This window comes from Mastigoproctus giganteus, chromosome 14, assembly GCF_048544385.1.
Source record: "Mastigoproctus giganteus isolate SK-2022 chromosome 14, ASM4854438v1, whole genome shotgun sequence".
NCBI classification, from domain to species: Eukaryota; Metazoa; Arthropoda; class Arachnida; order Uropygi; family Thelyphonidae; genus Mastigoproctus; species Mastigoproctus giganteus.
Window position 1 is genome coordinate 76492662 of NC_143588.1, and position 18090 is coordinate 76510751.

General features: G+C 36.0%; 1 protein-coding gene and 1 long non-coding RNA gene across 2 annotated transcripts in view; one reads left to right on the forward strand and one right to left on the reverse strand.

Annotated features, from left to right (window-relative positions):
- Positions 1-13750, reverse strand: part of LOC150075257 (uncharacterized) — a 258146-nt gene extending 244396 nt beyond the window's left edge. Inside the window, exon 1 of the mRNA XM_090388340.1 lies at positions 13387-13750. The gene's annotated coding sequence lies outside the window, so the exon portion shown is untranslated. The remainder of the gene's footprint in view (positions 1-13386) is intronic.
- Positions 13751-14062: 312 nt separating this feature from the next.
- The window catches only part of LOC150075258 (uncharacterized), a 78551-nt gene continuing 74523 nt past the window's right edge, over positions 14063-18090 (forward strand). Inside the window, exon 1 of the long non-coding RNA XR_016547922.1 lies at positions 14063-14126. This is a non-coding gene — a long non-coding RNA (uncharacterized LOC150075258). The remainder of the gene's footprint in view (positions 14127-18090) is intronic.

Below are 18090 nucleotides of genomic sequence, written 5' to 3' on the forward strand. Positions count from 1 at the left end.
ATTACAGACCAGTTCCTGTATATCACTGACAAGACACCATGAGCTACTCTTGCAGCCAGTCTGTACTGCTCAGAAAACTTCATATCTGACAATTAGCCCCAGGTCCTTTTCATTCCCCACTACCTTGAGTATAATACCACACAGTTGGTACGTTACTCTGTGGTTACTGCTACCCATATGCAGTACTTTACATTTGTCAATGTTAACATTGACAAACATAAAGACTGAAGTCAATGACATTGACTTCAATTGCCCCCTCTCAGCCCACCTGCTCAACTTTTCTCGATCCTGTTGCATTAGTGTACTGTCATTACTGCCATTAAAAACCCTGCAAACCTTTGTATTGTCTGCAAACTTGGACATTACCACTGATATACCTTCATCTATCTATATATACATACACATGCAAATTTTAAATGAAAGATTCCAAGAAAAATAATACTTTACACCATGTTTATATAATCAGTATTTGATATGACAGTAAATATGTGGTACAGATAGAGGAATTCAACAAATGGAAACTACTAACCAAAATACTATTACACTAAATAACCAAACTATGGAGCAATGTTTCTAGATCTCATGCAAACTCTACTCATCATATCAAAATAAATGTTAACCCTTCTTTTTAGGCCTTATGACAGAATTTCACATTTCAAAGTTCTTATGACAGAATTTGTCTTATTTAGGAAGAACATTTGGGATCTTACATTAATTGAAATGGATTTGTACCTAACAGATTTAACTGAATATTAATATATATAAATGAATATAATTAATACTACTTTCAAACAGTCAAATTTAAACATGCACTGAAAACGAAATAAATTTTTATTCAAATAACTCCAACATAACATACGTGCCAACATATTCGATATACAAGATGTTTCTTCACTTACTGTCCTGATATGAAACACTTTACCGAAACTGCATTAGCCTGATTTGCTGTTTTCAGGAAATCTGCACCAAAGTCTTTAGCAAAAGCAAATTTTATGCATTTTGCTCCATTACTAAAAATAATACTTCCCTCTTTTATTACCCAGGACTGTTGATTGTGTTTAATATTAATAATGGAAAATGATACAAGGATGCAAGCTTACACAGCATCAGGAAAAAAAAAAAAAAAAAAAAACCTATCCACCTCATTTGTTCATCCCCTCTAATCATTTGCCTAATTCTTTCTTTAATTTATTCAACTACCCACTTCCACAACACAGATGGTAAGTTGTTACCATCTGTGTTGTTACCAAAAGCAAATTTTCACATATCAATCCTACAGGGATCCTTTCTCTATTTAAGTTCGTCCCTTATGTGTGGTATCTGAGAGAGTAAGGATGCCATCAGCATTAGTTTACTAAAACCAATTGAAAGTGTGAGTAAACAATTAGTTTACTCACACTTTCAATCAGAATTCTTCAGGCACCTAGTTTCCAAGCACTGCAGAAGTGAAGTCTTTTGTGGTAAGAGTATTCTTGTGTCCTTGATTAATCCTTTGTGTTCTCTGCACACAAGACATTCACATCCTTCCTAAAATGAAGCTTGCAAACCTGCATTCAGTATTCAAGTTGTAGTCTACCACTGCCTCATACATTGGGCTAATAAATTCCTTGTTCCTGATGGCAAACTTCCTGTATTTCATTGACAAAACCCTATCAGCTGCAGTAGCATCACTGCTCAAAAAACTTTATATCAGACTGCATAGTTCCTAGAATCTCTTTTGTTTTCTATCATCCACTTTTTTGGAATCCAAAAAAACATAGTACCAATAATAGAGGATTTGTAGGACATCATGTGAGATAGAATCCTTAGAATAAAAATATACACTCTCTTGAGTATGAAATATTTTTATTTTATGAAGTAAATCAACCAATCAATTTCTATTTGTATTTTTTTTTAATAATGTAACAGGCCATTACAGCCAAAACTCGGCAACTCTGCCATAAATACACATTTATGATTTGCTCAAAAAAAAAAAAGTCAAAACAGGGGCTGAAGTACAAATCTTGTAGCTCACAAACCATTTTCTCAGAATTCTTGGTTCTTTGCAATCTAATGTAAAAATGCACAGCTGAAGCAGTCAAGTTGACCAATGAGACAAGCCAGCACAGAGACCCCAGATGACCTGGCACCCTAAACCAAGTTGACATAGAAACATCAGATGGCTTGGTATCATGAACCCAAGTCAGCACAGAGACCAAATGACTCAGCAGCATGAGCCAATTCAGAGGAGATATCGCCTAACAATAGGAATATTTAGTTGCAAAGTGGAAGTGGACATTCATCCTACACTAACGACAATACCTCATCCATGTCCACCTCTACCACTTTGTAGAAATTCTGCCCTTAATAATCATACTGCCATTCTCTTAACTTAAACCCTATTAAAGGCCATCTCTGCCTGGTCCCGAAGATACCACTAGACACAGCAGTCCAGTCTGTTGCTGTATTCTACTATGCTGCTAGAGCCCCAATTTCCTCTCAGGCAGACTGGACCACAAAGATAGTCTAGAGGAGTGCATCCAAAAAGACAGATCAGAGAGAGGTTCACTCAAGAACATTCATTAATATCAGTTTTCTTCTAAAATCCACCACAGCAAACTCGTCAAATGCAACAAAATCTTTTTTCAACCCAAGTAGTGGAGGTTCAACCCCCACTGCTATACTGGCTATAGATGGAGCTTTCAATATCAGATCAAGGTCCTGGTATTCTTTGCAATGACATTGAGTGCGTTCTCAAGTTTCAATTTCCCCACAATGACAAGTACACCTATCCATTCAAGCTGATTGAGTTTTGCATTAAAGGAGCCATGTCCTGTTAGAAGGACTGTAACCTGGATTGTCAGCAAGAACCATTTTAGTCTGGGCAGCCAAGAGATTTCATATCTTCATTGAAGCTATTTCATGCAACTGATTAATAATCACAACAGTTAAAAAAAGGGCTATGCACTTTTTTTGTGGCAGTACATGTGTTCAGTCTCACACCATGTGCAAGTGTTTGCAAATACAGTCACAGTTCTGCTATAACGTGGTACATGTGTTCCTAAAAATCTCCAAGTTATGGCATTTTGCGCATTAAAAACAACAGGCTTATGGGAAAAATAGGGATAGGGGCATATAACTCAAAAAAAAAAAAGTTCAGTGTGGTAAGTAAAACATTAAAAAAAAAAGTTAGAAACCCAATAAAATTGCTAACACAGGTTTAAACATCTTAAATTTCTATTAAATATATAAATATTTTATTTACTAAATATTACTAAATAAGTAGTGTGTAGCACACGCTTCTTGATTAGACTGGGGTTTGGGGCAGTAACCACCAAATACGGAGGATGCGGAAAGGTCAGGGAATGACCACCGCATATCCCCGGACCAATATGGCCTTAGTTGCTAATGCTCCTAAAAACCAAATAACAACAACAACAGCAGCAGCACTGATACTCCACAAGAAACAAAGAACAAAAATACAACATATAACTGCCTATGTATTCATTTTAGCAGATACTGATGTCATACCCATTAAGCAAACTGCCTCTTTGGGTTGACATAAATATTTAGCCACTAGGACCTGCACACGTTCTGGTGTCTGAATTGTCCAACCCAAATGTCTTCAAATATTGCTACCATTATTTCTATTTATTGTACAATTATTAAATTTTCTAACATAAAGGCCTTTTATTTTACTTTTGGTAAAATCTTTCATTCTCCCTATAGCAAAATTATTTCTATTAAAATCTTTTTACAAAAATAAATGTGTTCTACAATTTCATACGTTTTAGTCTTACTTTTAATATTTTAAGTGTTCCTATAGTCTCGTATCTAATCTACATAATAATGAATAAGAGGAATTACCTCTATACTGTCTTGTAGAATGTTTCAATGTTAACTCACTCCGTTATTCAAATAAATATAAAAAATAATTTAAATGACACACTCGAAGAAAAACTCAATGATTCAATGCATCCGGAATCTAAGGCCTGAGAATCCCAAACCCGACCGCAAAACACATCAAACCACCACCCAATATCCAAACGAAAGAAGACATTAGGTCCGTACTTAAAAAAATGAATGCTAAAATAATATTAAAAAATTTCTGTTAATATTATTTTAGCATTCATTTTTTAAGGATAGACCTAATGTCTTCTTTTGCTTGTAGATATTAGTTGGCAGTTTGATATATTTTGCATTTGAGTTTGAGATTTTTAGGCCTTTGATTCCAGATGCATTGGATCATGGAGTTTTTCTTCGAGTGAGAAGAATTCATTTAAATTATTTTTTATACTGATTTGAATAACAAAGTGAATTAGCATCAAAGCATTCTACAAGACAGCATAGAGTTAATTCCTCTTATTCATTATTAATTGATATATAACGGACAACTCATTGAGGCTTGCAGCTCTGTCATTTATTAAGTATCTAATCTACAAAGGTTTCCCTGATGTAGTTTACATCTACATGTATTTTTGTAAATAACCTGCCTCTGTCAAAATTATTAATGTGTTCTTTGAAATAGTTCCCCAACTGGCTTCACTGGTTTGCAATGTTAATGGGCATGAAAGTAAATTGACTTTATAGATTTTGGGATGCTAAATATGGAAATATGTAGTGCTTAAAATGGCAGATGGGCTGTTGTTTTTAAAAAAAAAAAATGTAGTTTTTTATATTTATACAAAGTATTTTTTATTTATATGGCAGTAAGATGTAGCTACAAACATACCAGTATCAAACAAGGGACCTTTTCAACTTTTGCTTGTATTCAGCTTTGGGAGCATCCCTTTTCACCATCCAACAATAATCGGCTAACACGGTGGCACTCCATTTGCTTTTGTATCTTTGTTCCATTGCTGCTATGTCTTGATGGAAGCAATCACCATGTTCGTCGCTGATGGCACCACAGTTTGGCGGGAAGAAATCTAGGTGTGAATGCAGGAAGTGCACTTTCAATGACATGTTGCATCCCAGTTTTTCGTAAGAAGTAATGAGATCTTCCATAAACTGCCTGTAGTTGCCAGCTTTAACATTTCCTTGAAAAGCAGTCAAAACATTTTGAAAGGCTTTCCATATTGATTTCTCGCTATTACTAAGGACACATTTTAACTGTTCATCTTAGAAAAGTTGCCTTATTTATGGACCAATGAAAACAGGTGTTTCTTTTTTGTGGACGGCATATGCAAGAGATATTGAAGGCAGCATAATTTCCACTGTGTAATAACAGAGCCTTAAGGTTAATCTTAGAAGTGTCTATAAATAGTCGCCATTCCTCGGGAATATGCCTCGTGTTCATTGTTGCCATTAGACCATAAATCTTCTCTGTACTGTTTTTGAGAATTTCTCTTGCAAGTATGCAAATGCAGGACTGTTCACTTCCAAAGCATTCACAAAATTTTTAATGAGCCCCAGTTTGATGTGGAGTGGTGGAAGCAAAAAACTTTATTTGGACCCACCAGAGGTTCAAATGCAACGTTCTTCATTCCAAGTATTAATGATTTTTGTTGAGGCCAACTCCTATTCTCATAGTGCATATACTTGACACGACTATCCCACTCACAGAGAAAGCAACAATACTTAGTGTAACCCTTTTGTAGTCCTAATAAAATGGTGGCGATTACCTTTAAATCACCACATATGTACCACTATATTTCTGATAGTGTACAACTATCAGAAATGAATGTTCTCCATGTTTTCGTGTTTCTTTTTTGTGGACGGCATATGTAAAGAGGTATTGAAGGCAGCATATTTCCACTGTGTAATAACAGAGACTTAAGGCTAACCTTAGAAGCGTCTATAAATAGTCGTCATTCTTCGGGAATATGCCTCATGTTCATTGTTGCCATTAGACCATCAACATCCTTACAAACATTGAGTTCACTTTCTGTTCGATAGAATTTATCGGTCTTTATTTTGAGTACGAAATGTCACTTTCACAGAATGATCTGGACAATATCACTGTTGTAGCCTCAAGACCAAAAGCTCTGCTTTATTCTTCAGTAGTTTGAGATCCCTGGTAACATCATTAAGCTCACTTTCTGCAATCTTATGTGGTTCAGAAGGATAAAGATTAAAGACTTATTTGAGGCAACAACTTATCACGTGATGCAGGGTGAGGCAATAGTTGCAGATCACGTGATAAGAGTGTGTTGGTACTGAAACTGCAGTGTTGCCAAGAGCCATAGTTGATAATGTAGAGTAACTTGCTAATATGAAACCCCAAATGTAATTCAAAAACAAAAGCCAATTGACGAATTTTAATGCGATTTTCGTGTTCAGCTGCATAAAATTAGTCAGGATTGGGTATTTTTGTTTTCGTTACATTTTAGGGGTTGACCAGTGTAACGTTCAACCCACATTTTTTGCAAAAAAACACAGGGAAACTAAACTGATAGAATTTTGTTGGCATTTATGAATAACAGATACAAATTAGTTAAACTGGAAGTGGAAAATGAAAACAGACTTCCATTTTTATATGGAATGACCATCAAAACTTAATAACAGGCCAAGTACACAAGTATGTAGTAAAAAAACAGATTCAGAAAAATATTAATTTTAATACAAACTGCCTGGTAAAAAAAAAACCAAAAAGGTTGGGATAATTAAAATTCTACCATACAGTACAAACTGGGTATGTGAACGTTGTTACATACCAAAAGAGAAAGTATATATAGAAAATAACCTGATGAACAATGGACTTCTAGTTAAAGACACTGACAATACAAACAGGAACAAAATAAGAAAAATTCTAATTTGTGTGGCACCATAACCACTTCAATAAAGTAGTTATGGTGTCATGCATTAAACATAAGTAAAAAAACTAAAAGAATCTGCAGAAAATATGAGTCGGAGTTTATTTTCAAACCAACAAATAAGACATGGCACTATTTCAAAGAACAGATTAATTATTTTAACAGAAGATTGGTTACCTACAAAAATACATGTGGATGTGGTAAACTATACATCAGTGAAACATTTTGTAGATTAGACATGAGGATAGGGGATCAACTAAAACATATAAAAAAAAAGTAAATAAAACTTTTAAAATTGCATTACACACATATTTATAAAATGTCTTTAATAGAAATAATTTCATTATTATGGGAAATGAAAAGCGATTTTACCAAAAGAAAAGTAAGAGAATTTATATTAGAATTTTGGATAATCGTACAATAAATAGAAATAACAGTAGATACCGAAGATATTTGGGTTGGACTAATTAGACACCAGTTATAATCATTTTACATGTTTAAAGTTCTAGTATCTAAGTATTTGTGTCAACAGAGTGACAACTGGCTAACTGGACATGACATCAGTATCTGCTGAAATGTACACACAGGCAGTTATATACCATATTTTTGTTGGTCTTTTGTAGGGAAAACCAGTGCATGTGAACATGGAATTGACAAATGTTCCAGAATGTATTGCTAAAAATAAACCAGTTTTATATTCATCATGTAATGAATGGATAATTTATTTATCTTGATAAAACGTTTTATCAATAGCATGACCACATAGGTCAAAGGAACTTACAATTTCAACAAGAATACAATCATTAACCATAACTAGCAGTCACATGAACCATGGTCAACTCAAATGCATGTGCTATTGCAAACCCACATTAACCACCCTGCTATGCCAGAGCTTAAATATTCTATTATACACTCTGACACAACCACACAGGTGAGTTTAAAACTAATTTATTTTTAGCATTGAACAAAAATACAATCATTACCATATTTAGCAGTCACGTGAGCTTGAATCCGCTCAAACGCACATGACTGCACTCCTGGACTAACTACTAGGCTAGTCAAAAATAATATTATTTGCAAATTAAAACACTGTTATACCTCATTGAAGCTGAAAACTTCAACTAGTAATTTGACGAGCTGATAACTTCACAACCTGCGTACAAGCAAAAAAAATACAAAGCCCTTTTAAAAATAAAAATTTCAAAAATAAATAAACAGAAGCTTATATTCACCTAGGGAAGCACAACAGCATGATCTTCTTAAAGTATAGCAACAAATGCTACAGGAAACTCCTGGTCCACTTAACAAGCAAATTCAAACACCCACTAAAGAAAAGTTCGGGTATTCAGAGTGGGCAGTTCTCATCTAATTTACATTTTGTCTTTCAGTCTGTTTTGAGTTGTTTCCTAGTTATTGGGATATCCTTATTTAAGATGTGTTTTCTGTTGTAGTGTCTGTCTGTCTGTCTTGTTCATTCACAATGGGGCATCCATGGTGTTTTTGCCATTAGCAAGCTATGACAGAAATGAGCATTTGAGATTTCCATAGGGCCAATGCCTCTTGAAAAAGTGGGCAAGCACTCTGTTTCTGGTTTCCCTAAACTTTTTTTTTTTTTTAGGTTTTTCTTCTTTAGTTGCTGTTTATATTTGCTGATTTAATTTAACAGACTGGGGGATTCCTTGTTGTTTCTGGCAGCAGTTCCATCATAAGCAGCAGTTCCATCAGCAGTTCCATAAGAATAGAAACAGGTGCATGTATACTTGCGTGTACACTAATGCTAGGAGTTTAGTAAATAAATTTGATGAATTTGAGGTATTACTCAAAACATCAAAGGCAGATATTGTTGGGATATCAGAGACGTGGTGTCACACAGATATAAGGAATGCAGAACTGGAATTTGGGGAGTACAACGTCTACAGAAAGGATAGACAGGATAGGAAGGGAGGAGGGGTTATGCTATTAGTTAAAAAACACATAAAATCCAAGGAAGTGAAGCCAGTTGACATCGCTGGACAGTGCAGTGTTGAGTCAGTTTGGTGTGACATAAGCATAGGTAAATCAAAATTGAGAGTAGGAGTGTGCTATAGGCCTAATGACTCTGATGAGTATAATAAGATACTGTACAGGGAAATAGAGTGGGCCAGTAAATCAGAGAGTCTTATAATGGGGGATTTTAATTTCCCAGATATTGACTGGAATTTGTGGGTTGGTCACTCACACACTAGCAAGGCTTTTGTGGATTTATTGGATGATTGTTTTCTACACCAGCATGTTCGGGAGGCAACTAGAGGGAGTAATACTCTTGATCTGATTATCAGTAGTGATTCTTCATGCATTAGGAATCTGCAGATAAATGAACCACTGGGTGGCAGTGATCACAGTGTGCTGAAGTGGGATTTACTCAAGGAGGTAACTACCATCAGAGGTAAAGGGAAGGGTTTTTGCTTTCGTAAAGGAGACTATGCTGGTCTGAGACAGTATTTAAATTCTATACAGTGGGACCAACTGATGATGTTACCAACAGCAAATTCAAAATGGGAAGCATTCAAGGAACTAATCTTGGAAGCTACCAGGCTTTACATACCAACCAAGAAATATTGTTCAAGGTTCAGGCCTAAATGGTTGTCAGATGAACTAATGAGACATATGGCAGAGAAGAAAAATGCATGGGATACATACAAATTAATGGGTGACGTGGAAGCCTATGATAGATATAAGTTGGTCTGTAACCAAGTCACAAAGGAGATTAGGCAGGCAAAGGCAGATTATGAGAAATCCTTGGCAAAGGATGCAAAGAAAAACAGAAAAGAGTTCTTTACCTATTTAAACTCAAGAAGGAAAGGGATGAATCAGATTGGTCCACTGGATGTTGATGGTTCAACAGTTGAGGATCCAGCTCAGGTGGCTAACAATCTAAACGAGTATTTTGCATCTACATTCACACATGAGGAGTTATTCAGGAAGGGGAATGCCGTAGGTGAAGTAAACATTGGCAGTGAGCTAGATGATTTTCTAATAACTGAGAGGAAAGTGGAGGAGAAATTGTTGAGGATAAACATAAAAAAGGCACCCGGGGTGGATGGGATCTATCCAGTTATATTAAAGGAGGCAGCAAAGGAAGTAAGCAAACCCCTAGCCATAATTATGAGAGCTTCTTTGGACTCAGGGGAGGTACCCATGGACTGGAGATGTGCAAATGTAACCCCAATTCACAAAGGAGGATCCAAGGCTGACACAAGTAATTATAGACCTGTTAGTTTAACTTCGGTTCCAGGAAAATTAATGGAGGCACTGGTTAAAGAAGCACTGCAGGATCATCTGGACAAGAATTCAGTTATAGCTCAGACACAGCATGGGTTTGTTAAGGGCAGGTCTTGTCTGACCAATTTGATTGGATACTATGATATAGTCACAAAAGAACTGGATGCAGGGAATAACTTTGATATTATATATTTGGATCTTAGAAAGGCTTTTGATACTGTTGCGCATGGAAGACTGCTGCACAAATTGGAGAAGTGTGGCATTCGAGGCAAATTGCTGCTATGGATAAAGGGATGGTTGAGTGGCAGAAGACAGAGAGTGGTAATCAATGGACACTGCTCAACGTGGACTAATGTTATTAGTGGAGTTCCTCAGGGTTCAGTGTTGGGTCCATTGTTGTTTTCTGTATTTATAAATGATATTGATGATGGTGTATCAGGCTTAATGTCCAAGTTTGCAGACGATACAAAGGTTGGCAGGGTTGTTAAGGACACTACTGATACTATGCTGCTGCAACAGGATCTGGAAAGGTTGAGCAGATGGGCTGAGAGGTGGCAAATGAAGTTTAACATTGACAAATGTAAAGTACTACATATGGGAAACAGTAACCCCAGATCAACATATCAACTCTGTGGTACTACGCTGACAGTGGTAGAGAATGAAAAGGACCTGGGGGTAATTGTGCAGGCAGATATGAGGTTCTCTGAGCAGTGCAGACGAGCTGCAAGAGTAGCTCATGGTGTCTTGTCGATGATATACAGGAATTTTTCTAGCAGGGACAGGGATGTGATTATTCCCTTGTATAAGGCATTGGTCAGGCCACACCTTGAGTACTGTATACAGGTCTGGAGGCCTCATTTCAAGAAGGATGTAGAGCTGCTGGAACGAGTACAGAGAAGGGCAACAAGATTAGTGAATGGAACAAAGGGTTGCTCTTACGAAGAAAGGCTTAAGTTTTGCAAATTACAGAGCCTGGAGACTAGGCATCGCCGAGGTGATCTGATAGAGGTGTACAAGGCTTTGAATGGCTTGAGCATGCTCAATGCCGATGGAATTCTTCCTCTTGCTCAGAATAATCACCTGAGAGGGCATAAATTCAAATTGAGGAAGGACGGATGTCGGATAGATGTGCGGAAATTCGCCTTTAGCCAGCGGGCAGTTGGTTTGTGGAATAGACTTCCATCGCTTGTTGTTGAAGTTGATAGCCTAAACAAATTTAAGGCTCAGCTGGACAGGTATTTCGAACGAATTGAGGGGTGAAATGGGAGTAGTGGTTGTTTTTTTTTTTTTTTTTTTTTTCTTTTTTTTTTGGCTGATGCTGAATAAGCTTGCTTTCTTGTATCATATGCCTCTACTAATGCTAATGCTAATCATACTTTAAGCAAGAGACCATGCCACTGTTCTTCTCTGGATGAGTGCAGACTTCTGCTTATTTATTTTTGAAATTTCCCAATTTTTAATTTTTGCTTGTATGCAAGTGGCAGTTGCCACCTCTTCAGCATTACTGGTTCCAGTTTTCAAGTATTCCTTCAATGTGTTATAATAGTGTTTTTATTTCACAAATCATTACTTGATCACACCACATTTCATTTTCATCTTTTAGCAAATAATAATATATTTAAGATTACTTCCAATTTTTCTATAATTACATTTTGATATTAACAATTATCAAAACATAACAAGGCTCAATAGAAAAACAAAGACAAAAAAACAATTCAATGTAACTAATATAGCGAAACAGAAGATTATCAGAAAAATCAGGTTAACCAGTTGCAAAGAATGAATAAAAATAGACTTCCACAATAAGCTCTACATTATAAATCTACAGGAAGAGACTGAAGCTGACCAAGAAGATGGAGAGACCAACTTTACCTTGTTACCTAAGAACAGACTTTCTGAAGCCCAACTCTAAACTGTTAAAAGAAGATATTAAAAAATTATATTTAGTTGTCCAGATCATTATTTAATGAAATTTGTGCAATTGCACTGATTAGAATTATGCATTTTACACTTGCACGGGTATGAATAAATCAATGCCCTTTTAGTAGGTATAGTGAATGTATTTTAAACTAAACAGCAAAGTGTGTGTGTGTGCGCACTTATGCATGGACATGTAGCAATCATAAGAATATTTAATTGCTAAAGTTTCAGAATTAAAATTTAATTTATTAACAAACAATTTCCCTTGCATCATCATCTCAATTCAGTATAAAAAGTGAAATTTGCTGCAGGCAAATCAGAGAAAAAATTTTAAACATGCTTAATTAAGCTCAGCCTTGAAATCATGACCTTTAATAATTTACTGACAAACTAGTTTGTGTTGTATTTGTACTATAAATAAATATATTTTCTCTTATTCTATTTTTACATGTCTATATCACTCTCATTTGATTAAGAATCACACGACTGGAAACACTTTTTACTTTAAAAAAAAAAAAAAAAAAATATTTCGTCTAAATTCATAACATTAAGCAAAGTTTTATCCTAATTTCACTGATTATGAATTTCTTTTTCACTTTTCTTAAAAAAGAGCGGTAGCAAAAAAAGTCCAATCACGCATGTTGACAATCAAGTCGTGCTACAATGCAGATGTAAAGTTTTAAAGCCCGTTTATAAGCAATGGACATATTGTACTAGGTCCATTCATCTTATTGATCAGTGTTCCAACATGATGCGGAAGATCCTCGTTAAAATATTTTCGATTAAAAAACACCAACTTCTCTTGATTCACATAATGACAAAGAATATGCGACGTTTCATTTCAGACTTAAGAAAATTGATACAACGGAATTCACGATCCTAAGACAGATAAAATGCGCAAACATGCCTAAATTATGGACTGATAATCCAATGAAGAAATGCATTCGTGATGTATCATTTTTAAATAAAAATAAATAAATAAATGTTGAGAGTAGCGGTAATTCTTAACGTAGCTCCCTATATTATTATTAAAATAATCATATATCAAAAAAAGTAAATTTTTATATATAAAAATAATTTTTTTTTAATATTTCCTTATAGAAATTAATACTTACCAGAAAGAAACTTTTTTTTTTTTTTTTTATATCGAATGATATTAGGCTAAGATAGTATTACAGCTATTTTAATTATCAATCGCTTCAGAAATGGTTAATAGTAAAATTTTTCTCGAGTTAAATTCTAAAGAGTTGATAGCGAGTAATCATTACACACCTCTTCTGTGCTGTCTAAATGTTTGTGTGTGTATATATATATATATATATTCACACACAAATTTATTTATATAGCCATCTCATTCTTAAATTTATTTATATTTCCGTGTGAAAAATTAAATACTGCAATATGAAGTGTACATATAGTGCACATTTAACATCAAGCACTGTACACAACACAAGAGAGAGATGTAACTTACAAGAGGCAAACATGACGATAAAATATCCTTCGTTGGTGGACATAAACATGAATATCCATGGCTTCGCTGCTGTCCACAACCATAACCTAAGGCTTTGGGTAGTTGGTGGATAACTCAACCAACCAATGACTCTATCACACCTGTGACCCTCAGACGAGGAAGGTCAATCAGTTTACGCCGTTTAATGTAAAACTTCATTGCTTAAAACAAAACTGTTGAAGGAATGCGATGTTATTTTAATAGGACAACAATCAACGTAACCATCTGGCACTATAAAATCACAAATAAACAAATCCATATAATCTTACATCACAACAAAACTTGCTACAATGTCTCACTTTTGAGTTGGAAAAATATGGCTCTCTTTCCCATAGTTCCTGTTCAGTACTCTCAAACCAGTTATTAAGTTACATAAAAGCTACTAGAGGGAGCCGCAGTTACAAACGATGATGAGTGAAAAGGAAAATTATTCTGTTCTGAAAAGGTGTCCTCAAGCTTTCGTTTGGATTTAGTTGCAACACCTAGCATTTTATTGGTTGAAAACGTAGTTGCGAATTACTCAACCATGACACGCTCACAAAAAAAGTCATTTTTTTATCACCTTGAAGTAACTAGTACATGCAGCTGAAAGCAGTATTTTTTATGTTAAAGAATTTATGACGTCGTGAAGTTAACAATGTGCACGAGAAACTTCAGAATAACAAAGTTTAATGTCTTGTTGGTCTGCTGTGTTTAAAACAGTAGGTCTCAATTTAAATTATCAGTCAGATATACGGAATATTTACATTTTTCCCCTCAAAAGTATTATGGAGCGTCAACAACACTAGCATGATATACGCTTGACTTTTTAGATGAAACATGCGATTAGATCTGTCAGTAAAGGAATGTTTACGAGTAACCGACGTAATTTTGTAGAAATAATGTAGGCTGCTTTAGAGAGCTCGAGGTATTTTATCATACTCTTTCAACCACTTTTGTTGTCCAAATGGATAATTCGATAATATCCTCTTGGCAGGGAGGCGAAAGAAAATGAATCTGGCTCTCTTAAAGTTTATACGAGATAATTTAGTTTTGAGGGTTTTTTTTTTTTTTTCTCCGAATGAAAGCTGTCGAAAGAGTATTTCGATAAGTATAAGTGCGGTCTTAGTGCTACTGCTAAACCACAACCTTTCAGGAAGTTTACTTCCAACCTTTTTTGAAATTATTGTTATTGGAAATTCCGTTGAATATGAAAGATGGTGGTTCTGTATTCAGAATATTGTTATATTTATCTTTAGAAGTAACATATTCCTAGCACTCTGGGCTATTGCAGTGTCAGTAATGCAATTGCTTCATATCCTGTGCACTTAAAAAAAAAAAAAAAAGAAATTAATTTTTTTTATTATATTCCTGCTCGAATTAACAGAATGTAAATAGCAATGAATGTTTATCTTAGTAATCCCACAAACAATTGGCTTTTCATATATATTTACTCATTGATATATTATGATGTTTAAAAACTGCAATAAAGATGAAACTCTTAAATCTTAAGTAGTGTGCATGGTCATTTTTGTCCTATTCATTGTATAGAGAAACAGAGCCAAAAAACTTATTGAAATATAAGAACTGGCTGGGGTGAATTACTTAAGAATGCAAAAGGGTTAGCATTAGTACAGGCATATGATGCAAGAAAGGAAGCTTATGCAGCATCAGCCAAAAAAAAAAAAAAAAAAAAAACGCTCCCATTTGACCCCTCAGTTCGTTCTAAATACCTGTCCAGCTCAGCCTTAAATCTATTTAGGCTATCAACTTCCACAACAAAGGATGGAAGTCTGTTCCACCAACCAACTACCTGCTGGCCAAAGGCAAACTTTCACATATGGGAAACAGCAACCCCAGAGCAACGTATCAACTCTGTGGTACTACACTGACAGTGGTAGAGAATGAAAGGGACCTGGGGGTGGTGGTGCAGGCAGATATGAAGTTCTCTGAGCAGTGCAGACGAGCTGCAAGAGTAGCTCATGGTGTATTGTCAATGATATATAGGAATTTTTCTAGCAGGGATAAGGAGGTGATTATTCCCTTGTATAAGGCAATGGTCAGGCCACACCTAGAGTACTGTATACAGGCCTGGAGGCCTCATTTCAGGAAGGATGTAGAGCTGCTGGAACGAGTACAGAGAAGGGCAACTAGATTGGTGAATGGGACAAAGGGGTTCTCTTACGAAGAAAGGCTTAAGTTTTGCAAATTACAGTGTCTGGAAACTAGGCACCAGCGGGGTGATCTGATAGAGGTGTACAAAGCCTTGAATGGTTTGAGCATGCTCAATGCTGATGGGATTCTTCCTCTAGCTCAGAAAAATCACCTGAGAGGGCATAAATTCAAATTGAGGAAAGACAGATGTAGGATAGATGTGCGGAAATTTGCCTTTAGCCAGCGGGTGGTTGGTGGGTGGAACAGACTTCCATCCCTTGTCGTGGAAGTTGATAGCCTAAATAAGTTTAAGGCTCAGCTGGACAGGTATTTCGAACGAACAGAGGGGTGAAGTGGAAGTGGTTATTTTTATTTATTTATGTTACTTTTTTTTTTTTTTTATTTTGGCTGATGCTGCATAAGCTTGCTTTCTTGCATCAAATGCCTCTACTAATGCTAATGCTAATCTGTCTTTCCTCAGTTTGAATTTATGCCCTCTCAGGTGATTATTCTGAACAACAGGAAGAATCCCATCAGCATTGAGCATGCTCAAACCATTCAAGGCTTTATACAATTCAATCAGATCACCTCGCAGGTTCCTAGTCTCCAGACACTGTAATTTGCAAAATTTAAGCCTTTTTTAGTAAGGACAACCCTTTGTTCCATTCCTAATCTTGTTGCCCTTCTCTGTACTCGTTCCAACAGCTCTACATCCTTCTTAAAATGAGGCCTTGTATAAGGCAATTCCGATTGCCTTATACAAGCGAATAATCACTTCCTTATCCCTGCAAGAAAAATTCCTGTATATCATCGACAAGACACTATGAGCTACTCTTGCAGACCGTCTGCACTACTCAGAAAACTTTATATCTGCCTGTACAATTACCCCCAGGTTTTTTTCGTTCTCTACCACTGTCAGTGTAGTACCACAAAGTTGATACACTCTGGGGTTACTGCTTCCCATATGTAGTACTTTACATTTGTCAATGTTAAACTTCATTTGCCACCTCTCAGCCCATCTGCTCAACTTTTCTAGATCCTGTTGCAGCAGTGTACTGTCATTAGTGTTCTTAACAACCCTGCCAACCTTCGTATCGTCTGCAAACTTGGACATTAGGCTTGATATACCATCATTAAGAAATAATATCTATTAAGAAATATTGTTCAAGGTTAAGGCCTAAATGGTTATCAAATGAACTAATGAGACTCGTGACAGAGAAGAAAAATGCATGGGATGCATATAAATTATCAAGCAACTAAGAAGCCTATGGCAGATATAAGCTAGTCTGTAATCAGGTCACAAAGGAGGTTAGGCAGATTACGATAAATATTTGGCAAAAGATGCTAAGAAAAACGGCAAGGATTTCTTTACTTATATAAACTCTAAAAGGAAGGGGATGAATCTGATTGGTCCACTTGATATCGATGGTTCGACTGTTGATGATCCTGCTCAGATAGCAAACTAACTGAATGAGTATTTTGCATCTACATACACACATGAGGAGTTATTAAGGTTTGAAAATGGCAGAAGGTTATCAAATTGTAGCAGGGTGCTTAATGATTTTGTAATAACTGAGAGCAAAGTGGAGGAGAAATTGTTGAAGTTAAACATAAGAAAGGCACCTGGGGTGTATGGGATCTATCCAGCTATATTAAAGGAGGCGGCAAAGCAACTAAGCAAACCCTTAGCCATAATTATGAGAGCATCCTTGGACTCGGGAGGTCCCTGCGGATTGGAGAAGTGCAAGTGTATCCCCAATTCACAAATGGGGATCGAAGGGTTACACGAGTAATTACAGACCAGTCAGTTTAACTTCTGTTCCGGGTAAAATAATGGAGTCACTGGTTAAAGATGCATTGCAGGATCATCTAGACAAGACTGCAGCAATAATTCAGACACAGCATGGGTTTGTTAAGGGAAAGTCTTGTCTGACAAATCTGATAGGATATTATTATGATGTGGTTACAAAGGAACTGGATGCAAAAAATAATTTGGATTTCAGGAAAGCTTTTGACACTGTTGTGCATGGAAGACTATTGTACAAATTGGAGCAGAATGGTATTAAGGGTAAGTTGCTACAATGGATAAAAGGATGGTTGAGTGGGAGAAGACAGGGTGGTAATTAATGGGTGCTGCTCTTCGTGGACTAATGTTATTGTGGAGTCCCACAGGGTTCGGTATTGGGTCCTCTGTTTTGTATATTTATCAGTGATATTGATGAAGGTATATCAGGTTTAGTGTCGAAGTTTGTAGATGATACAAAGGTTGGCAGGGTTGTTAATGACAGTAATGGCAGTGTGCTACTGCAACAGGATCTAGATAATTTAGGCAGATGGGCTAAGAAGTGGCAACTGAAGTTTAACCTTGACAAATGCAAAGTACTGCAGATGGGTAGAAGTAATCCCAGAGAAACGTACCAACTGTGTGATACTACACTTAAGGTGGTAGAAAATAAAAAAGACCTGGGAGTAATTGTGCAGTCAGATATGAAGTTTTCTGAGCAATGCAGACAGGCTGCCAGGGCATGTCAT